Source organism: Oreochromis niloticus, linkage group LG10, assembly GCF_001858045.2.
Source record: "Oreochromis niloticus isolate F11D_XX linkage group LG10, O_niloticus_UMD_NMBU, whole genome shotgun sequence".
Lineage (NCBI taxonomy): Eukaryota > Metazoa > Chordata > Actinopteri > Cichliformes > Cichlidae > Oreochromis > Oreochromis niloticus.
In genome coordinates this window covers 23,369,390-23,391,744 of record NC_031975.2, presented here as the reverse complement: position 1 = coordinate 23,391,744, position 22,355 = coordinate 23,369,390, and the positions used below count along the sequence as shown (strand labels likewise).

General features: G+C 38.4%; 1 long non-coding RNA gene across 2 annotated transcripts in view; it reads right to left on the bottom strand.

Annotated features, from left to right (window-relative positions):
- The window catches only part of LOC109203865 (uncharacterized), a 35,172-nt gene extending 20,660 nt beyond the window's left edge, over nucleotides 1–14,512 (bottom strand). For both annotated transcript variants that reach the window (XR_003221937.1, XR_003221938.1), the window contains exons 1-2: nucleotides 14,383–14,512; nucleotides 10,634–10,717 (exon numbers count right to left, since the gene is read on the bottom strand). This is a non-coding gene — a long non-coding RNA (uncharacterized LOC109203865). The remainder of the gene's footprint in view (nucleotides 1–10,633; nucleotides 10,718–14,382) is intronic.
- Nucleotides 14,513–22,355: the final 7,843 nt, after the last annotated feature.

The window sequence follows — 22,355 nt, the reverse complement described above, 5'->3', positions numbered from 1 at the left end:
CTGCAGTTTAACTAATTGGTGTGTACCTGTAATACCTACAGCGTGCTCTAATCGCGCTAATAGGATATTATGGTCGACAGTATCAAACGCTGCACTAAGGTCTAGCAGGACAAGCACAGAGATGAGTCCACTGTCAGAGGCATTAAGAAGATCATTTGTAACCTTCACTAAAGCTGTTTCTGTGCTGTGCTGAGCTCTGAAACCTGACTGAAACGCTTTAAATAAGTCATTCCTCTGCAGATGATCTGTTAGCTGTTTGACAACTACTCTTTCAAGGATTTTTGATATGAAAGGAAGGTTGGAGATTGACCTATAATTAGCTAAGACAGCTGGGTCTAGAGATGGCTTTTTAAGTAAAGGTTTAACTACAGCCACCTTGAAGGCCTGTGGTACATAGCCGATTATTAGAGATAGGTTGATCATATTTAAGTTTGAAGCATTAATTAGGTGTTAGGACTTCTTTGAGCAGTTTTGTGGGAATGGGGTCTAAAAGACACGTTGATGGTTTGGAGGAAGTAATTATTGAAGTTAACTCAGAAAGATCAATTGGAGAAAAAGACTCTAAATGAATATCAATGGTACTCAAACTAGCTGTAGATAATGTTACATCTGTGAGATGACTATGGGTAATTTTTTCTCTAATGGTTAAAATTTTATTTGTAAAGAAGTTCATGAAGTCAATACTAGTTAACGTTAAAGGGATTGTTGGCTCAACAGTGCTCTGACTTTTTGTCAGTCTGGCTACAGTGCTGAAGAGAAACCTGGGGTTGTTCTTATTTTCTTCAATCAGTGATGAGTAGTAAGATGTTCTGGCTTTGCGGCGGGCTTTCTTATAAAGCAGCAAACTATCTTTTGTGACAATTTGTGACACACCATTTCCTCTCCAGCTTACGAGTTATCTGCTTTAGGCTACGTGTTTGAGAATTATACCACGGAGTCAAATACTTCTGATTTGAGGCCTTAGTTTTCACAGGAGCTACAGTATCCAGTATTGTACGTAGTGAGGAGGCAGAATTATTAACAAGATAATTGACCTCTGTTGGAGTAGCTTTCAGGTAGCTTCTCTGTGTTGATACAGGGCATTGAAGATGACAACAGTGGGTGGATTATATTCTTAAACTTAGTTACAGGGCTTTCAGAAAGACATCTACTGTGATTAAGTCTACTCTCCACTGCTGTGTAATCAATTATGGTAAATTTAAACGTTATCAGGAAATGATCAGACAAGAGGGTTTTCAGGAAACACTGCCAAATGTTCAGTTTCTACACCATATGTTAAAACAGGATCTAGAGTGTGATTAAAGTGGTGGGTGGGTTCTTTTACATTTTGAGAGAAGCCAATTGAGTCTAATAACAGATTAAACGCCGTGTTGAGGCTGTTATTTTTAGCACCTTTAGCATTTTGAGATTGAGGTCGATTTATTATCTTTCTTCAGTTGACTTGTATCACAAGAAATTCAATGATGAAAAAGAAAGTAAATAACACACCAAAAGGGTGTAGGGTGAAGCTACAGCTTATATAACACCGAGCCCAATACAACAATCATCACGTAATGTTAAAGAAATTATCTGGATATAGATAACCTCTTTGTATCAAGAATATCTTCAGAGTAAACATTTATCACAATACTGAATAATTATGTTATTTTAAATGATTTTTTGAAACAGTTTCAGTGTGCTGCACATTTCAGTTTCTTCAGGATGATGGTCCTAAAGTTTAACCCCAGTAACAGAATGACACTTCTTATTGATGCCAACCTTGGGATATTCAAAAATACAATTTCCTATTGATTTACATTCATTATGATTTTGAAAAGCTTGTTGATATTAAGTGGTAAATGTCTATTATATGCTTTGTACATAATTTGAATTATGATCTACAAAATCTTTGAGTTTCAGTGTATTTAACTGAATAAATAATGGATTTGTTGACTCTTGATGGGGTTTTTTGTTATCATTCTTATGGCTTTTTGGCAAAAAGATTAAGTTGATGTTTGTCTTGTGTTTCCACACACCTCAGTAAGTCCACAGTAAACAGTAAGTCATATATGGAACAATAAGTGAAGTAATTTTTGGCATAGGAAGTTTAGCTTTGTACAGTACTAGAATAGATTTAGACATTTTAGCTTTGACATAACTTATATGCAATTTCTGTTAAATTTGTTATCAACACTAACTCCCACAAATTTAGATTAAAGAACTTTCAACTTTGTTTATTTTCATTCATTTATTTTCCTTTGTCCAAGATAAAGGGACATTTTTTTAGACTCAAGCCATTTTTAAACAATCAGTAGACCTACTGATTTCCAAGGTATTTCAATTTTCCCAGCAACAAAAAAGTTGTGTCATCAGCAAATAAAATACACTTCAGAAACTTGGAAAACAAATAATGCAAACAACAATGGTCCAAATACATAACCCTGTGGCACCCCATACATTACCCTTAATGAACCAGAATCTGTGTTATTTATATATGCATATTGATAAAAGTCATCTAAACAGCTAAATGGCCAGTCATACACAAGTCCTGCTTAATTTGCTTAAAGGTTGTGATTAAAAGTATCAAATGCTTCTTGTAGAGCCAAAACATCTCAACGGTGTGTTCCTTTCTGTCTCACTATAAAATCAAATCTCATCAAAGCGGGAATAAATAAAATAAAAAGAATTAAATATTGTCAGTCTATTTGATGATTTCAGATATATTCTAGTCTGGATCGGAGTAATAGATTAGTTGGCTATCTGAACAACTGTTCTTGAGCCACAACTGTGGATTAAATCATTATGATATTTAACAACTGCTATTTGCAGATGTTGCCACGTGTTCACGTTTAACACACCTAAACAAGAAGATCTGAGTCTATATGTTCACAATTGAAATAAACTAATAACCTCTGAACATGTATTTGTTACATATAGTGAAAATCCATAGGTTCTGACACTGTTTCTTGCAATATATGCCTGCTTGCTTGTGTACGTGGCATTTCTCGGGCGCACATAAGAGGACTTCCAAAAGCCCTGAGACTGAATAAGAGCTTGTAAAGTGCAGATATCAAAAACACTGAACCCAAAGACAGAAAGCAATGTCAGATAAGTGCCTCCAATATTCAGATTTAAGCTCAGTGTAGACAACAGCTTTTAGAGCTGCTGCCAACAACTATCAATGCCGAAGAGGAAAGAATTCCAACCGTTCAACAATATACATTCCATTTCAAAAAAGAGGAGACCACAGCATCACAGACACAGGCCTGAATGAAAGAAAAAGCAAAGATCTCTGGGATTATAACATTTAACTCATCCTCACTCACCACAGATGGGAACACTGGCTGAACATTAGCAGTCTACATTCATCTTTCACATCATTTAATCACACCTATACTTAACATATTAATTTGGCATTTGAGGATTAGTTTAGTAAATTACAGTGGCGACTGTTGATTTCTATGATAGATCGAGTGCTTTGGGTTTTAGCACACCCGCTCTAGGAATGAGTCACAGCATTATACTTCTCAGACTGAGACAAACAGAGATTACTGGGCTTACCTACTGCCACACAGGTAGACACTCTGTCAAACGCACATTCACAACACACAGACACACACACACACAGACAGCAGCTAAAGCCTTAAGATACACACAGTTAAGCACAAGCACCGAACACATGAAAATGGATCCAACACTGTTGCAATCCCTTTGAACTGCTGCTCAATTTTGCAAGAAAACTTGTTTCATGTTTTACCTCTTAGAATTGAAAGCACCGTTTCAGTTTAAGGGTTATTTCCACCTTTTGAAAAGAGCCTTTACATCACTTCAGAAGATGCATTGTGAAAATTTTGTCGCTGTCTTATTCATATAAAAAACATTTAGCAACTTTGTGGTTTCCATGGATCTTGGGAAAGAGGAGCGTCGAAACCACTGGATTCTGCTGAAATGAACCAGGAAAGACTTTATACAGGGTAAAGCCAGAAGAGTTCGACCATAAGCAAACACGGATATCATGATTTTTGTTATATAAATTGTTTTTAAGACCACAGATTATTTATTAATCACCAGAAAGACTGTATTGTTTTTAGCCCCATAGCTTTTTAATGAGCCATATACGTATGCTTAAATTTATTTTTCCAGCAAATACTTTTAGTACATTAGTAATTTTTATATTTGAATAGCTGATTTTCATATTCATAATTCTACTTAAAAAATCTTAGAAAATTTCAACCAAATTTTGTTCTTTTAAGGAAAATGACCCTGGATCCACAATTTAAGTCACATAAAGAGCTGCTAAAGTTCTTTAAAGCTGCGTTATTTTTTTGGATGTATAGCTAAAATAATAACCTTTGACCAAACTGTTGTCATGCACTGAGAGAATCCCAGCAATATGAACAAAACATAACCGATGAGGGGTTTTTCGATGAGTAACGTCTTCAAAATGATTTCCCCATTTAAAAGCAGTACTCAGCATCCCATTGTTCCTTGCTCATGGAACTTTTAGCGATGATGTCGTTTGAATGTTGCTGAGCCTACAGCATACATAACGACAAAACAAAAAGTCTCTGTGGAATAATACCACTTTTTTTACTGCAGAAATTTTGATTCGTCATAGCAGGAAAAGAACAAGTGTAAATAACTGGATTCCTTGAATGAAGCCGTTTTAAGGGCTATGCATGTAAGCTTACTGGTATTGCCGACATTAAAAAAAATGTTTTTATGTCGTGGAAAACATTAAATGGCAAGAACAGAATTTTTTTTTTTAAACAAACATTACATGGAGCTTGTTGAACTAGAAATATATTTTTTTTAATATAATAATTTAATATTCACACCAGTAATAAATGTTTAAGGTTTTATAAGACTTGCATGTGTCATAGTGTGCAATTTTGATTTCTGGATATGACTGGATACCAGTCAGATGAAAACGTTTTAAAGGTTATGCATATAAGCTCACAGATATTGTCACCATTAAAAAACATGTGGTTTCACTCTTTTTGTGCTTTTTGTGCTGTAAAAAAAGTCATATGGCAAGAACACAATAATAATAATTATTATACGTATATATATGTATAATCTTAAGTCCAGTAATAAATGTTTATGTGGTTTTATAGTTTTGTAAGACTTGCATCTGGCTCTGTTGGATTATGATTTCTGCTTACTTGTAGTTTTCTTATTATGTTATAGGCAAAAATGTCTGCTTTAATGAGTAAATCATACTATTACATATAAGTCCTTTGAGTAAAAATATGTGTAAAATTTAAGCATTTCTGATTTATTATGTTCTGAAAATTTCTCTTCCATATGTACAAAGCTGTCACAACTCACAAACTAAATTTGAAAAGCACAGATTTATATCCAATTCAATTTAAAAAGGTAAGTATTTCATTTAGTTACAGTTGATTTTATTCCAAAAAAGAAAAGATCAACATTTTTAAGTTAAAAGATGAAATGAAATAGTTTGTTCTTGTAATATGTGTCAATTACTTGTACATGATAGATAAAGTAATAAAATAAAATAAAGTAAAATAATAATGTTTAATAATTTAAAATAATTTGATTCACTTTAATCACTTTTTTGTTAAAACATATTGCTGCATTTAATATAGTATGGATTTTTTGTGTTTATAAATTTTCACTGTGTGCAAGGAGAACTTAACATTTGATCATAGAAGATGAACAGAACAAGGATTTGTTTGTTATTTTATTACCAAAACAATTTTTCACTTATTGATGAACTACTTTAAAAGATGGGTCTTTGATGTAAAGGCTAGATGTCTTCTTCAGTGTTTTTCCGCCCAAGGACATGTTATGTTTTGCATTTTAAAACCTTTAAAAAAGAAAAAAAGGGACGGGATGTTAATTTTGATTGATTTATTTATCCTTTTTCCATGTCAAATAATGCACCTTTAGATCATTATGTCCACTATGTTTTCATGTTGCTATATACTATCAGTGACAATAACCCAAAGGCAGGACCTCATAATAAATGCATGGCTTAAATGACAAATTGCAACACTTACATTGCATATAGATGGAAACAAAGAAGCACAGACACACAAACACACAATGCTAACCCTAAACCCAATTCCTCAGCCCTCTACTGCGTATTTTGTCTGCTCCTCCTGAAAAACTTATTAGTCACACATATTTACATTTGTACACAAATCCGCCCGGCAACAAACACAACAGGAGCTATGGGCTGTCCTTGCATTTGCAATTCACATGCATTCATGTAACAGCCCATTCAAAAAAAAAAAACAACTTATGTGTACAATTACACGCTCAGAAACACGTGAGAAAGTATAGATGGACACACTTATAGATGATCATTTCAGCATGAGCACACTCTTAGGAAACTGTACTACACAATTGGGGAAAATGCACACACACTGGCAACACTGGTGGTCCTGCTTGCAAAGAGCTAAAGCTCCTTTTTTTTTGTCTCTCGTGGGAGGCCCAGACAAAAGCAACAAACTGACAGGTAAACAAGCAGTCATGTTTGGGCAGACCTACCTGAGTAAAGCTCTCACCCTTCTCAGCCTCTCCCATCACACCCTCCTCCCACTGTCAGGAGCTCCAGCCAGTGGTTTTAACTTCCCAATGCCCCTGCCTGGGTCTACGATTCATGTATGAAACCTCATCTGCCTAGCCTTTAACTTCGTACCTCGATGCAATCCATAGCTCTGAAGGGAAACAGAGCTCTCAACTGAAACTGTTAAGGTGCTACACGTGAGATGCCTCACAAGTGACGTAACAAAGCAGCCATATTGAGCTCCGCAGCTCTCCAACTGATTGCATTTACAATTGTAAAACTTTTGAACAAAATATGTTCCAGCCATCCCTACGTGTTAATCTGCAGACATGCAGAAAGTTGTGTTAGTGGGTATAACCACAGTGTAAAGGATTTTATGTTTTACATCATTTAAAAGTTTCAACGTGTAAAGAACATTACAACATTTTTACTACAGATAAAATTGGAATATTCTATTAGCGATTTATCACTCATTTTCAAATGACATTTAATAAGAACCTACCAGAAAATATATTTGACTATAAATCCCCATTGCTCAAAAAATTGCAGGCATACAGCTATGATTAGAAAAGAAGGACATTGAAATTGTATTGGCTGTAAACTTAGGCCTGCATTTTCATAATGCATTAATTTGGTGCAACATGGTTTGGAAAAGAGACGATTCTTAGCACTGCTGTGTCTGTGCACAGTACATCAAAATTCAAAATATTCACTTTTATTGGAAAACTAGTAAATTAAATCATATTATTATATCACAGATTGCTCTGAAAGTGGCGTTGTCAGCTGACTCTCTACCTAAAATCACTCAGAATCTACGTAAAGGACTGTCATGAAATTTTGAATGGAAAATTTTCCCTTAAATTAGTCTGTATAACTTTAGTGATTGCTTCACGTTTCATCCTGTAGACTTGTGTTAACAAGTTAACTTATGTGTAAATGTTTTTTTAAAATACAAAATACCTCAGGGCTTGGATTTACATAGTTAACATGACTCCTAAGAGAATCAACAGTTCCAGTATCATGTTCACTGTGCAGATCGGGGCAAAGATGTTTAATCTTACAAGCTATAACAAAACAAAAAAATGAAGACATTTTTAACAAGACAGAACAACAGCTGAGACATTAACCATTTTTCTGGGCAGCGTGAGTTGCTCTGAATGGTCTTGTTTAGTCAAAGCTGGTAATAAAAGTCAAATGTCAAAAATGACTTCAAATCCATATTGAAATCAGGGAATTTGTAATAGATATAATATATAAATATATAAAGCACTTTCAGATGCTATAATATGAATTTGGCATGGTACACTGTCGTTTCAATGTGTTTTCTACCCAACAATAAGGTTTTAATTGCAACGCTGAATTGTGTAAAAATCTTTCCCAGTAAATTCAAACCAAAAATAGCATCACCAATCTTCATCGTTTGCATTGCAACATGTTTAAAAATGCCACGAAACCCTGTATGTTTGTCAGTTTCGACATGGAAACTGAACATGCGTCACCCTAATTGACAAATATTGATCAAACCAAGTAACCAGGCCATTAGGACAGTGACATTTTGTTTGATAAGTGTATTATACACTGCTATTTTAAGTGCACAGAGATGAACACACATACACACATGCAGACACACACACACTCAGGCAGCAAATCCCTGTCAACTTCAGCCTTTCCAAACAATTCAAAACATTTGGGAATAAAGTCGAGCAGCGTAAGACAAGAGTCTAACAAAAGCCACCCACACCTGTTTTATCACTGGAGTGTGTTTCTGGTGTTTTCCCTCCAACTAAACATTGGAAACGGGTTTGCTCATTTTGCACAGCAGATGTTAGACAGGGGGAAAACCACGACCACAAGGACAGAGAGGGAGGAAGAGGCTAATAGTTCCAAAACAAACTGAGTGAACTGAATGAATAATGTATTTAGAAATTTTGTACAAAGACCCTGCTAAAAGATAAATGATCAGCAAGAAACGGTTTTCTCACCTAATTATTTAACACTTTTTTAGCTAGCTAAGAAGGGACAAGTTGCTTTAAAATGATTAGAATAGGTTTCATTTTAAAAAGTAAAGCCTTTTAAATTTTGAAAAGGATTAAAACACACACACAACACAAGCTTTTACTGCCACAAATGTAGCCGGTCTGATATCAGCAGGCATTTATGGTGGCTAACGTTAGCCATTTTCATCTCCCATAACTGAATCGGTTTGCTAAGTTTTCCACTCTTATCCATTTCTCTCTCTGTTATGTTCTCTAAACAACTAAAAACTCTTGTTTCCTGCTCAGTTAATACCAAAACCAAATTAAAATCGCCAAGGATATGTCATAAAAATATTTTAACCTTTTTTTAAGTGGGATTTCATTTACTTAGGCTACTTAATTTTATGTTCAAATTGTCACCAATATGTTCAGAGGAGTGTGGAGAAAGCTACATCAGTGAGTGCCTACAGACATCTGTAAATAATCCCGAAGGCTCTGTCATGGTTTTCGGCTACATTTCAACCAGTGGTGGATCTTGTCGAAAAAGGGTAAAATTATGAACACAGACAAGCACCATCGGATTGCAGCCAACATCCAAAGAAGAGCTTTGGATTTCCTTCAAGAAACTGGCCTTTTGCCTTTCCACGTTTCAATACATCACAAATTATGCATTGATTGATTGATTGATTGATCGATTGACGGATGGATTAATGGATGGACGGACCATCCTTAATCGAAAGTGCTACCATAAGCATTTAGAAAAAGACTATCTTGAGGAAATTTCTTCAAATTTGACACGACTGTTCACTTTGGTTTAAAGATGACGATGGGTTTAGTAGTAAAATGTCAAAGTACACAATGATCTCACAAAACACATTTTTGGCTGTAGCATAAGGATTCCTAATCCAACTGACAAGCTTTCACAGAAAAGGTCTAGCACAAGGATAAAATGATGATGGTGCAAAAAGTCAAAGGTCAAAGGTCATATTTCAAATTATATTGTCACAGAATGGCGTAGATATAAGCTGTAAGTGAACACAAGCATACAACAGAGACATGGTAAGTCTAGTTTAGTGGTAACTGTTTTAAAAGAAACATAAAAATATGTTTATATATAATGGAGACAAGAAGAAGAAGAAGTCAACATAAAGGTGTGTCTCTCTAAGAAAGTGAAAAAATGACCCATTTTGTTATTTTGTTAGTGACATTTTTGCATTTCATCATATTAAAAGCTGCTCATCTGCTCAGCTCGGTGTCTGCACATGCTTGGTTTATTTAAATATACTGTATGCACGGTGCAGCACGAGGGTCATAGGTTACTTTTTATTGGAATCTTCATGATCAGATAAAACTAACAGAGCGAAAGAAGAGCTGAACTCTGCGTCACACAGGCAGCCATGTGAATCTGCTGTTGCGTGTGCTGCTCTGGGAAAATGCATTTTACTGACTGAAGATAACCAGAGTCCCAGCAGTTCATCCTCCTACTCCTCCTCCCTCTTTAACCTGGGCTGCTGGGTCAGGCTACTGTGTGTATGTGCTGGTATTAGTGCGTGTATATACCTGTGTTGATCTATACCTGTGTTTGTGCATCTGGCTCGGCAGTGAGCATGGGAAAGAACGAGGGCAAAATACAGAGAAACCCATTAAAGGATGAATGTTTTACACAACATTTGTGCCTAAAAATCAAGAAGTACAGCACATTTTAATCACCAAAGAAGTGATTGTGGTGCTGTTTCATACGCCTTAATATTTATAAAGGATCAGTTTTATCCCTCATAATCAAAACACTTTACAAAGAGAACAGCCACACGTATACTACTTTCACAGAGTAAAGGCTCAGCGTTTGAGTCTTTGATTGATGAACTAAGAAAGGTTTTTATTTCTCCACAAGTATGTTGCTGCTTTAAATAGAAGTCTTCTAAGGAATCTCCAGCCTCCCTGCACCTTTCTTGGCCTTTTTAATGACAGTGTTTTTGTGATTTTTATCAGAAACCAGAACGTGAGAAGGAGCTAAAGTGCTTCTTGCTAAAGACTCTCGTGTACGACTTTAAAACACCAGATACTGTTTTATCTGGCAATCAAGATAAAACTGCCAGAGTGAGTTCACTGCTCCAGCTATTCCCACTCTCCATTCCCATACCTGGATCATGTAGAATTCCCAGAGAAGGGCAGTAAATTGTCCAGCGGGGAGACGTTGTCCTCTCCCTCCTGAATACCTTTCACCCTGAGAAAACGAGACAAGAATGGAGGCATGTTGAGTTTCACCCATGTGTCCTTTCTGAAAAACACATACATCACTTTTCTTTTTTTTTTCTTTTTTTTTTTCCAAGGGAGGCTTGAGGTGGAGTAGCATCTGCGTGTGTTCATGTAAATATCTGCTTGAATGCATTCAGTCCATGACTTTCTCAGGTCCACCACCTATTATATTGAGATGAATGGGGAGTGCAGTACTTTCAGAGAAATTAAATATGTGGTTGACCTTTTGTTGATGGACAAACATTACTGAGGCTCCAGAGCAAATATGAAGGAGGCGGATTCAACCTCTTGTTCAGTTTGCAACGTTTACTCGCTGCAGAGAAGTTCAAACCTCGCCAAGAACATGTCAGCACCTCTGGCTAATGTGCAGGATGTGATATTTATGTATTGGCATCTCAGAAAGAAATTAAATCCGCGAGGCGATGCTGTGGTCAATTCAGGGTTTGTTATCAGCTCTCTAAAGGCTGAGGTGTAAGTCAGTGCACCATATGGATGACTGGCAGACTCATTTTTACCGGTGCAGGAGGAGTCATTTGCAATATTTACTGCTTAACCAAGTAAAAGTCGGCACCTTTAATGTGGCAGTGCCGTAGCAGGTAATACTATTATCATATTTCAAGTACAAAATGGACCAAACCCATAAAAAGCGGGATATCTAACAAATGGAAGGCTATTCTTTAAAGTTAAACTTTAAAGATTTTGTCCATTAATCAGAAGGGAAATATTCCTAAGCATGTCATCAATATTTTCACATTAAATAAATTCTTTAAAGATGAAAATTCATGGTTATTTGACATGACAAGAATGCAGGAAGTCACTGCAGCCACCTGAGAATGATAACGTCCTGTACATTACTCAGGGTGACAAAGGTGCAAAGAAACTGAATCAGCAGAAAAGCTCTAAAGTGGTTTGTACACATTCACTTTATTTGATCCAAATTATTAATCACTGAGATCTCTCCTCACACCATCTCAGTGAAGAAAATTTCAGAATTAGCATCACGCGGTCTGCCAGAACCCTGAGCCTAGTTCTGCCAGAGGTTTCTTCCTTCCCACTGTTGCCAAGTGTTTACTCATAGGGGATCATCTGATTGTTGCAGTTTTTTCTGTATTATTGGACGGTCTTTGCTTTGAGGTGACTTGTTGTGACCTAGCACATCATGAATAAAACTAAATCAAATACCTATCTTCACTATGAGACTGAAAAAACACAAGATTATAAGACACCTGATCTGATCTGGGAGCATCATGGAACATAAGGACACCTGGGCTACCTTAATTAACCTCCTGCAACGTTTTGACGTGTAGTAGTAAAGAGACAGCTCTCTCATGGGGTGAGGTCCATATGTGGTCCACAATGGCCAAAGCTATTCTAGTAGCATATGATAGTTTACATAGTTCTCTGTCCAAAGAACTATGCAAAGATTTGCAGTGAGTCATGACACGATGCCGAGCATCCCGTGAGAACTGTGTTTACTTATATGATGCTTTGGCCAGTTTGTCTTTTCTATTCTGCCGTAGCTAGACAAACTTGTCTTTGAAAAATGTTCCTCACCCTACTGGCAGAGCGAGTACAGGAACATTTGGATTCAGATGTATAAATTAGCATACAGCCTAGCCAGTAAATGAGCTCAAAGCTGCAGTTATCCATATATCTGTTGGTCCATGCACTTAAACCTTTACCCCCTGGAGCTCAACTAGGAGTAAGCCTTGAAGCTCTTTTCCGAACTGAGCTGTTTCAGGCCTGCTTATACAACAAAATGACTGGGTTTGCAGAGTGAGCGTGGTCCCTGCCTGTGCAGCTACCTTTGGAAAAAACCCGGAAACTACCATCTTTATTGATATATACTGAAGAGGCAAAACTCATCACACAGGCGAGGTCATCAGATGCCATCTTTATGGGGGAAAGAGTTAACGTGCAGCTGTGCGAGTATCTCAGTTTGCATGTGTGTGTGTCAGTCTGTGCACATGCACACAGAAGTGTGTTTATAACTGTTTACACTCTCCGGCTTTGCTCAGCCTGGTTCCTCTGAGCAAGCAGGTACACCAACAGGCAGGGAGTCCATGGCAGCCTCTTAATCATGTCTCCCTCCTTTTTGTTTCTCTTTTGACAGTCCTTCGCTCTTGTGTGACGGCCCACAACGTCGCCCCGGCCTGCTTACCTTTTCAGCGCTCGTGAAGCGAGACTACTAATGCACTTGCTGCTCTCTTTGCCGCCTCATCGGCCCACACTGAGCTGCAAACTCCCGTGACAGCACAGGAGGCTCACTTTGTTTCATGTTTGCCCAAAAATTGTTTCAATATGTATTTTTGGGACCGGTGATGTTTGCATAATAAATCTTTGTGTCAGTGGAACACAAAGAGAGCTATAGGTCAAAACCTGGGTGGGTCACACTCTCTCTCTTTTTCCTCATTAACTCTCCTCTACTTTCTATTCTCTTTCTTAGCCAAGTTGTTTTTCCAGCCTGCTGTCAGTAGGTTTATATAGACGTGTATCAGGCATGGTGCAGAGGCTGGAGCTGTCTCTTTTAACAGTTCTCATTCTCCATGTATCGTTACTTCACGTGGCCAGGTAAGGTGGAGGAGTATTTGCAGAGATGCACAACGTGAAACAGCGAATCGTGCTATGAACATTTTTCTGCCGTATGACTCAAATACAAAGCAAGACTGAACATTAGCTGTTTCAGCGTTCCAGAAAAATCCATCATCAAGCTGAGTAAGCTTCGGGCTCTTTGACTAAAGCCAAAAACAACTTATTTAGAAATTACCCATCAATTACACTTCCATTATGTTTAAACTGAATTTTTTTGAGATGGCCAAAAGAATTTTTCCTAATATTGTGCATGACGCGGTGAAGTTGAGTGGACCAGCAAAGAGTGAAATCTTTGGTACTAACACAATTTTTCCTTTAATGTACAATATGAGGAAAAAGTACAAAATTATGTAAAATTTAATTTAACTAAGTTTGAATGTTTCCTTGTTTATGTTTTAACATTCTGGCAAGTTTCATTCAGTGTCACACCTGCATATTTATGGTACAGTGGTGCAGAAGCTGACACTTTCACCACACACTGGGGTTAGAACCTTCCCCTCCTGGACTCGTGCTCACTAAAAGTAGAAAAGTGACATGTATGCCAGTCCATTTCAACCAGTAAACTAAAACATTTTTTGAAAAACACAGTTGCACAAATAACTAACCTCTGATATGGGTATGACCACAGTATGCACCACCAACTGGGAAGCCTTTATACCACAATAAGGCTACAATGAGGTAGGCTAATTTCTATTCTGAGAGTGTCAGTGATCATCCCAGATTATCTGGTAACCTCCCAAACTGCTTGATGGCATGCTGATAATATCAAATATGTCTGATGTTTAGAAGGTGGAATCTGGAAACCTACTGTTGCTGATTATGCGAGCACTTTCACAGCAGCCAATGAAAAAGACCATAAAACCACAAGCTACTGTACCTGTGTGCTGGACTAAGATAGGAAAAAGTTAGTAGGTGTATGGCAAGAAAACCGATGAATTTACAAAGACAGTTTCTGCGCAGGGGCCGCGACAAAGACAAATCTGAGACCCATAATATCAAAGGGAATATAAGCGACCATACTGTTGGCACTCAAAGTCTTACCTTGAATAGACAACTTGTGCTGACAGTGTCTATCCAACCACTTTGTTGTCAGTTTAACCTTGTGTTTTTTCCACCTCACTGCAAAGTAATGCTGCTACAACCACAGCCTCCATCTTTGTTTACACCTACGCCCCCATGACATCACGTGAGGTCGTGCGTGTTGTCCTCTGACAAGATGATGATTATAATTTCCTGCAGTGTGGATGTTATGCTATTATTGCCAAAGTCACTTTGAGTGAGAGTAGAATATCTGTCAAGTTTCCTCTTACATGTGCGATCCGGCCCGATTTCCAAATAGTGTAGTGTTTTAAAACTTCTGTAATCTGATCCTGGCATTACTGATAACTGGAAAATCGAGCAGCTGACAGTACACAAAGGTATGAAATACTATGCTGTTTGTAATCTTGTATTTGTTGTCATTGTCTGTGCAAAAACTGTGAGCGGTTAAAGGTGCTATCACATAAACTGTATATAAAAGATGGACAAAGTCACGCACTGGTTCGCAAACTCCTTTTAAGGGCTTTTCCTAATTTTATTTTCTTTATTTATTTGTTTTTGTTTTTGATTTGTTTGGGGGGGTTGCACCTGAGGTGACCATATATGGACAACAGAGTGGACTGCTGTTATGGACTTATCAGCTAATGCTAAGTGCCAAAGAAAGTCGGCATTGACTGTGTGAATTCATGGCAAACAGAAGGATGTCTGCTGAAAAGTCCTAATATACAGACTCCTTAGAGTACTGCATGGTCGGCCATATTGTTCCTGAAATAATGACATTAAAAATGCTGTAAAAGGGCAAGAAGCTCAGCAGACATCTACCAGCTATACTCACCTGTCCTGGTATCCAACTGTCAATCAAAGCGGCCACAGGCGTAATAATGCAAACTTGAATTGGATTAACAAATTTTAAATGGAGAGGTTATAAAAACATCTTTGTTTCCATACTACTGTGGTTTCAAAGGGATGAGGTAGCTATTAAAACAAAAATCTGTTTTTCTACCAGGTTAAAAACATGTTTAATGTGTCATGCTGCAAATGTTTTAGCATGGGAGCCAGCCTCAAGTGGCCATTCCAGGAGCTGTGATTTTGGCACTTGTCGTTGTACTCACTGTTCAACAACTTCTTGGCAACTTCACCCAAGCAAAGCCTCACAGAAGCAGCATTTTTCAGAATAAAAGCTCTAAAAGCCCCACTGTATACTCAAATGAGGCACATAACAGATGAATGTGGAGTTTTTAGCAGCTAAAGGTGTATATTTCAATGCCGACTGAAATGAAAACATGGATGAGGATTCTGGGTTTGAAAAGTGAAACCAATACACAATTGTCTTAAATCTGCATTCTTTCCAATTTGTCAGCAGGCAGCAACTCCTGTGGTTGCAAAAAGAAGCCAGATTATACAGATATTTGTAGAAAAAAAAAAAATATATCTCCCTCGATTTAGTAAACACTTTTCTGATGAGTTTATGATCTCAGTCACTTGTTTCAAGACTAGCTGAACACAGGATGGTATTCATTTGTAAATTGTGGTTTTCATTTGAGTCAAAAAGGAGGATAAAGCACAGTATGCTTTACAAGTCACTGCCATCCAAGTGTGCAGTGTTTTCAGTCAGATCAGCCTGTCACTCGTCACAGCCGGTTTTAAAAACCAAGATGGTGATGGCTATGCTTCCTACATAAGTTGGTAATGAGAGAATGAATATCAGACTTACCAGCTGCCCAAATGCAGGGCTCTAAATGAGCGATTGTGGTTTTCTCTAATAGTTTATTTTGTAAAGTCACATCAATTTTAGAGGTGACGATGAGTTGGCACTGTGTTCAACTTATTTCTGCTACACCCAAGCGGACAAGTTAATTGAATACTTGAGGTTTATTCTGTCAAGCAAATAAACTGCCATGGTGAGAAAACCCATCAAACATCAGTTAAATCATCTGAATGTGAAGCACCAAAGTTCAGCCACTTTCCTGCAAATCCGACAGTCAAAACCCTGTAACCAGAGCAGCCACATGACCTCGAGGTTTTTATTGTCCCTCGCTGGTGACAGAAGCAGACTGAGAGGGGGAAAAGTGGGCGGACAGTTTTCCTCGATGAGCCAGAGCCTGGAGTGAAAACGGGTGAGAGTACAGCGATCTTAGTGGGACGAAGCAGGACAACGCTATCCCAAACACAGCAGAGTGCTATAAGCCACCGCCATAAATCTCAGATCTCGTCCACAGCTAAGCTTATTCAGTGCTGTGTGCTGCTCCAGAGGCCAGAATCCAGATGTTGGAAAGAGAGATAGTAAATAAAACAATCTATCAAAACTGAAAACAGGGGAAAAATAGGATTTTTTTCATGTAACTGATATTAAAAAGCACAAATTCTCTACCTGTTTTAAATCATTATCAAATTAAATAGCATACACAGCAACAGGCAGACATAGAGAAACTCCCTCAGTGAGTGAAATCAGTATGTTAATCCCATTTGGGATAACATAGATATTATAACACCACTGGCCCATTGTAGCTCAAGGTGTTCCTGAATAAAAAACAGGCCTGCTCCTCTGGATTAGTTTTTATCATTTATGGTGCACGTGGATTGGAGGGATAAACAGATATGGAAGCCTCATTGTGGAACAAATATCTGAGGCTTAACATCTTATCGTCCAGAACATGGCGATGGCTTATTGTTTAAGACTCTTTGCCTCTGGACATGAACTCCTGCTGGATGCTGATGATCTCGTGTGTCAATGCTGCTACTGCACGTTTCTCAACTTTCAGCTGGCTTGATGAATAAAATGTAATAAGAGAGCACCGAGGGATGTGCAGCTACTGCATTAAGTTTTTTGTTTTGTTTTGTATTTGAGCAGTTGGAATCTAATGCCAACATAGAGCTATAAACTGGAAATAAAGGATGGACTATAATGGCTCCCATTGGTTAGTGAAGCCTTACATCGAGTGTTTACAGAGGGATAATACACGCTTATATTGTGGTGACTCGTCAGTAACAATGTACATAATCAGTATACCCTGAATTCTCCGTGGCTCCGCTTGGCTTTGCTTTTCAGACTCCGAAGCTCTATCAGTCTTTTATATAATTTATAATTTAATAATTTATGCATAGAACAAACAGAATCACTCAGTTTTCAATAACCCAATTCAGCTTTGATTTTGTCCTGTCTTCCTCCCCTCACCCCCAACCGGTTGCGGCAGATGGCCGCGCCTCCCTGAGCCCGGTTCTACCGGAGGTTTCTTCCTGTTAAAAGGGAGTTTTTCCTCCTCAGTGTCATCAAGTGCTTGCTCAAGGAGGTTGTCTGATTGTTGGGGCTTTCTCTGTATCATTATAGGATTTCTACCTTACAATATAAAGTACCTTAAGGCAGCTGCTGTTGGGATTTGGTGCTATAGAAATTAAATTGAATTTTATTGTGTAGCTTAAAAAAATCACACGTATTCAGCTGATCATTTTCAGATTTTTGTTTTAGACACTAGCTTGTATCTAACTTTGCTCAAACACAGAATAAGTGTAAATGGTGTCTTTGTGGTACTTGCACCACTACATGATTTTTTTATGTAAACATGTTGCACTCCTGTTGTCAGATATGTTAAGACTAAATTGAGTCTGGATTATTAACACATTTGGCCCAAATCTTACTTAGATCATTTATATCAAGCATTAAATGTTGTTTGTTGGAGCAGCTATTGGGAATGAGTGGAGATAGATTTGAAAATGTAAAAAATACAGAATATTTTGCAATTACATGTCTTTAGCTAGCGTTACAGTTCAATTCTAGCTCACAATGTGCTTTATTTTCAGTGTGATTATTCTAACAGTGCTAATTTGTTATTAAAGTCAGTCTGTCAGATATTAAGAGCACGAATGAAATAAGATGAGTAAATCTTTTTACTTTATATAATAAAGAAGTGAAACTCTGTCACTCTGGTGCTGAGTAAGGCTCTCCAGGTCAGCCGGTTTTAGTTTAGCCAGTGAAACATTACAACAAAAGGAAATATCACTTAGTCAGCATTAGGTTTATGCTCAGATGAAAAACTGGAAGCTGGACGTCCGATTCTCATCAGCACTAAGCCCGAGAGAGCTGCCGAGTTTGGACAGAGTGGAAAAAGGGAATGATGCCTCCTCTTGAAAAGATGATCTATGCACCAGACCTGTTTATGTTAGTAATCTCCAAGCCCAGTGTAATCAAAACATCACTAATTTCACTGCCGATTGGAAACTGTGACATCTGTGTTTTCAACACACTTCAAGGGGGACTTCTTCAAAGGGGGAAAAAAAGGCAACTGGGAAGCATCCATTCCTTATAATAACCCTAGTGATGAGAGGATGACTTCATCCTTGTCCACTTAAATGTTTTGAAGAGGATATATCCACAGTAGTGGAAACTTTATGCAGTAAATATCTCGGCATTGCTTGCTGAGAGTGTGTATAACAGGCTGCCGTGTGTCCGTCTGAGCATCTGGGCAGGCTGGCTGGTTGGGTGTTTAGCTTGTTGACATGCCGGCAGATTCTCCAGCTCTGCTCTGAGTTAGAAGGTCGGCTGTGATGTTACAAAAGGTTTTCCATCCCGTCGAGCAGCCTGGCGTCAAGCTTGCAAGACCTTCCTGATTGATTCTACAGAGTCTGGACTACACGTGGTGCAAAAGCACTTCAATAAGCCTCGCTCAGCGGAAATGGGCCTTAATGCAACCGGCACTGCTTTACTATGATCATCAGGGATGGGGGTTTGTTGAGCGTCGCTGCTGAAAAGGCCACAGTGAAAAGAAAAACACAAAAATGAGAGCTTTTTCTTTTCTTTCTTTTTTTTGTGTGGGCTTGGCCAGAGCAAAAAAAAGACAATAAATATAAAACGTGCAATGCTTGGTGTGTGTGTGTGTGTGTGTGTGTGTGTGTGTGTGTGTGTGTGTGTGTGTTAAATGTATCCCAAACACACAAATTCACCCTTCCGACTTCTCCAAAAAGCAAACTGGCGTTTTGTGCGCTCTGGGCTTGTTTTTTTCCACCTCTCAAACTTGGATTAGCCCTTGTGTTATTTAGGAATAACTATTTACGCTGCAGAGGTGACCATCAGACAGCTCCTGGCCACAGATACACACCTCCTCCCCCTTCGCACATACACTCTTAACAGCCCTAACAATCCCTCCACCTATTTGCACAGGAGAGAAGAGGCCACTGCCTCACCTTCAGGGTACTACTTAACTCTTCGAGTAACTCGTTGAGTAATCACAGCATTCTCCTGCCAGCCTACTGCCTAATTAGAGTGTGAGCGTGTGTGTGTGTGTGCGAGAGTGTAAAAGACTCATTATTTAGCATCCCAGGTCTCACAGGTTGACAATTACACATGCTTATATGGAGTATTATTACTATTTTTTGGATACAATTGCATACTAAGTAGCTGGAGTCAGTATTGGAGTCTAAAGGAGCCATAACACACTTACTTTGTAGCTCCAGTCAAGCAGAAATTTTACATGTCTGAGGCATAAAGTTGGTTTAACTGCAAACTTTTAATTTACATTAAAATATATGAAATATATTTTAATTGTTATTATTGTCTTTTGCCATAATAAACTTGATTCTGACAGTAATATCCAGCAAAAAGTGGCTCCTGATTCTAAGCACAAGCACCTCCTGGCAGTAAATGATTATGGTACAAATTGTCTGGCTTTTCTGCAGTTTCGGGCCTGTGGATTCCATCACTTAGTATCTCCTGCATGCACAGGATAAATATTAACATGACCAGATACAGGAAAAACGTGGCGTGCTCCTAAATGTAAAAAAAGGGGGGAGACACAGGCTGAAGTGAAAAGAGGTGAGAGAGCCTTCCCTGTCTCCAAGAGGCACCATGGGAAGCAGGTCTCTCCGAGTCCTAAAGGGAGGCCTGCAGCTCGCCTTTAATCCCTCCGGGATCCCTCTCTCAGAGCTGGGCTTTGCTTTGTGCGCAGCTCTTGGCCGAGTTAAAAAGGAAAGTGTAAGGGTGGGACAAATTTCGCACTTTCTCCCATGTCTCAGGCCAAAAGAAGGAGCTTGTAAATTGAGTATGTGAAGCTGGAAATACTCCCTGCCACACGGACTCTGCGGTGGTTCAGTGGTGGGGCCGGCTGTGTGCGTGGGCTGCACGATCTTGGCTGAGGACACTTGAAATCCGGCCTGAAAGTGTGTTTTGTCCCAAGGATCAACTATCTAGCAAAGACAATTAGGACTTGTAATAACTTTTCAGTCACTCTTTTTTCTTTTAAAATAAATTTCTTTTAGTTTTTTTTAATTGTATTTTCTTTGTTTTATTTATATTCGTGGCCTGGTCGGTGATGCAGTCCTTCCACAGCTACAGTCTAAATACTCTAATCTCTGTCAGTGTTTCTTGTGGCCTTCGCTGTTACTTTGCCTCTTCAAGCCTTTTGTCCGTTGATACAGCAGCGCTGCAGAGCTTACCCGACCTAAATCGTCCGTTTATTTGCTTTTGCAAAAGAGTTGTTTTGTTGGCATGGCGTTTTTGCTCTATTTCTCGCTCTCTCTGCAACCGCTCACGGACACACAAAGGCCTGAATGGTTTCGTCTTCCTTTTACAGAAAACATTAGCCTAATTATTTCCCCTTTTTAGGACGCAAACGCTTGTTCGCAGCTCGGTCATATTTCCTCCATTTAAAACCTCAGACCATTTTTAATGGGATGCAGATCGAATGTTTTACTTTGAAGGACAAAACAAATCTGGACCCTGCGTGCAAAAATGAACAATTAGTCGTTAAATAATCATCCGCTAACAGAGAGTTTCACAATGGTCAGACGGCTTATTGTTTGCCGACCCGGTTCATTATCGAAGAGGAAAATACGGCCAGTGCGCAACCACGCAAAAGAAAGCCTGATGCCAATTTATAGGAATGAAATGCTGTCGGCTGTGTCAGCAAAATATTGGGATCTTTTCGTACTTGAAAAACAACTTAAGTCATTACATTAAAATAAATAAATAAATAAATTAACCTATTTGATACACAAAACTTTAAGATGTGTGGTTGGGTGTGATTTACAGTTTGTTTTTTTTTTAAATTTATTTAAACTGTGATGAATAAATAAACAAATAAATCTTCGTCTGGAGGTGAATTTCCTCCGGGTCCTCAGGCTTCCCCCCTTTTCTACAAAAATAAGCACGTGAGGCTAACTGGTGAGTCTAAATTACTAAAGTGGCCTTAGTTGGATTTGAAAATGTGTTGTTGTCTATTTTTGTGTTATCCCTGTGACGAACTGACCACTTATATGACTATGACACCTGGAATAGATGCCCCCCCCCCCCAACACACACACGATGCAAAATTGCAAAAAAGTGGGAAAAAAAACCCCTCCATATATGCATATATATATGTATATATATATATATATATATATATATATATATATATATATATATATATGTATATATATATGAATAACAGGATGTGCGTCTTCTTTTATGTGAATTCTTTGCATTCTTCAAAATAGATTTTTTCCCCCAAGCTGACGGTCATCGGTGTGAGGACAAACAGCCTCTGGTGAAAATCAAGAAAATTCTTGATTTTTTTTTTACGCCTAAACTGTCCTGTGTCACACACACACACACACACACACACACACACACACACACACACCAAATAAGTTTATTATTATTACATCACTTATTGCTTTCCTATGTTAAAGTAAAAGTCAGAAAAAAGCGTTTGAGAACATATTTTGCGGAGAAGAAAATCGTGGATTAAGATGAGGAGGAAGAAGAGAGTGACGTCAGGTGATGATGGCGGCGCAGGTGAGGAATTCAGTGATATTCTTTTTTTTTAAGAAAGGTTCAAATGAAGATGCGATGGGATGAAAAGCCGACCAGTGATGCGGGGGGGGGGGGGTAAAGATGGTGACAGCGGGGGAGGTGGGAGGTGTTGGTGGTGGTGGTGGCGGCGGCAGCAGGGGGTTGCGGTGTGATGACGTCAACGCTAGGCGTGCAGCAGAGCAGTGAAGAA